We start from the raw sequence: 1982 nt of genomic DNA, 5'->3' as shown, positions 1-1982 counted from the left end.
ACACACACACACACACACACACACACACACACACACATCACTGTATTGACCAGACTATCAGATGTTGTAATACATTGCTGGTCACAGTGCACTTCAGCTCTTTCTTGATTGTGTCATTCTTTTACATTGTGCCCTAATCTTTTAACTAGATCTCTCATCATCATGGAAGCATTCTGCATGGTCTTTTCTAGTCATTTGGAAACCACTCAACAACTGCATAAGTCCACCTCTTATCTAGGAACCTTGTGACCTGTCCTGCTGAACTTGTGTTTTCTGTGTTCTGCAATCACGTCATTCACTCTGCTCTGTTCTCAAATTATCTCATTTCAGATATGCTCTTACAATGATATTCTTTGCATGGATCTTTCCATATCCCTTTACATTGTAGCCAATCAATGCTCTTCTCTCTTTGTAGTAGCCCACATCTCACTTATGTATAAGACCACAGGTAAGATGGTGCTATTGAAAAGTCTGGCACATATGGTCTTCTCCAGTATTTTTTTGCTTTGAGCACATCCTTTATCAAGATAAATGCCTTACATTCTGCCCTTATACTCTTTGAAGTTTCAGCATCTATGTTTTGGTACATAATTACTGTGTATTCTAAGTAGACAATCGATTTCATTACTTCTCACCTCTATTCAACCTTCTACTATGTTTTCAGATGGCACTTTTGTTCTTTTTAAGGCATACTGCTAAGATATAGATGTCCAGCTATGTCAGTATGGTTTGCAGCTAATCTGTGCTGTACATGATGAGAATGATGTCATCTGCAAATAGGTGGTATGTTAGTAGCTCGCTGTTGATCTTCACACCCTTTGTCCAGACAATGTCTCTGATAACCATTTCTAGATATGTGGCAAAGAGCTTTGGAGAGATGGTATCTCCTTGTCTGGTGTCCTTTCCAATTAGCAAAGGAAGATCTATATCAGAGATGCATCCAGAGTTCACATCCCCTAGCAGTTTGGTGTATTGTTCTCCAACACCTTGCATTCCCAGTGATTTCAACACTGTCTTCATATCAACACAATTAAAGGCTTTTTTGTAGTTGACAAAAGTAATACACAGAGGCAGCTTGTGTTTTTTTTAGCTCATTCTGTAAACTGTGTTAGATTGAATATGTTATCCAGTAGTAGTTCTTAGAGAAACCTACTTGCTTCTTTTGCTGCTGGTCATCAAGATATTTGGATTATCCAGTGACTATGACCTTTGTAAACAGCTTGTAGAGGTGGGATAAGAGATAGTTCCTTAGATCTTTATTACTCTTCTTATGAAGCGAAATTGTATCCGAATCTTTCCACAGCAAAGGTATTTCACTCTCCTTCAGATAGTGATAGAAGCCAAGAATGAGGATTTTTTCCCCCTGCTCTTCACCTCCATGCCTTAGCATCTCTGTTATGCCATCTTTACTACAAAGGAAGCACAAACACAAACATACGCGAAGCTTAATTGACTGCACTGTAAATAACATTTCTAATAATTTCTGTGGTTTCTTATTCAGACCATAATATTTTATTGAATCTCTCTTCAACCTAAATAGTAATTTAATTTATAAATTCAACTTTACGATGAAAGTAAACAAAGTTTGTTCTTTTTTTTTTTTTTTTTTCAGAAGCGTTGAGAAGTTTTGTAAGAACAGAAATAAATATATTTCTCAAACACATGATAATGCTATAAATAGCATGATCAGGATAAATTATTCATTTATTGCAGAAAAATACGCTACTGGCCAGCCATGAGACTCCAACTCACATCTCTGTGATTATGCGTCAAGTGTTTTACCATTAAACTAAACTGCCCAGCAACGAATTCTTCTGCAATTTTAGAACTTATAAATTTAGCTTCATAAGACGCTAACGTTAAATTCAACATTACGATGAAAGTAAACAAAGTTTTTTTTGTTTTGTTTTTTTTTTTAGAAGTGTTGAGAAGTTTTGTAAGAACACTAATATCATTTTTGTTTTTCTTTTTTTTTTTTTTTT

At 35.5% G+C, this 1982-nt stretch overlaps 1 protein-coding gene across 4 annotated transcripts in view; it reads left to right on the top strand.

Moving 5' to 3' along the window:
• LOC106875502 (uncharacterized) overlaps window positions 1–1982 on the top strand; it is a 64589-nt gene that overhangs the window by 39373 nt on the left and 23234 nt on the right. The gene's annotated exons all lie outside the window — the stretch shown is intronic.

The sequence above is a fragment of the Octopus bimaculoides genome, chromosome 6, assembly GCF_001194135.2.
Source record: "Octopus bimaculoides isolate UCB-OBI-ISO-001 chromosome 6, ASM119413v2, whole genome shotgun sequence".
NCBI classification, from domain to species: Eukaryota; Metazoa; Mollusca; class Cephalopoda; order Octopoda; family Octopodidae; genus Octopus; species Octopus bimaculoides.
Note: the sequence above shows the minus strand (reverse complement) of the source record. Positions and strands in the feature narration are given on the sequence as shown.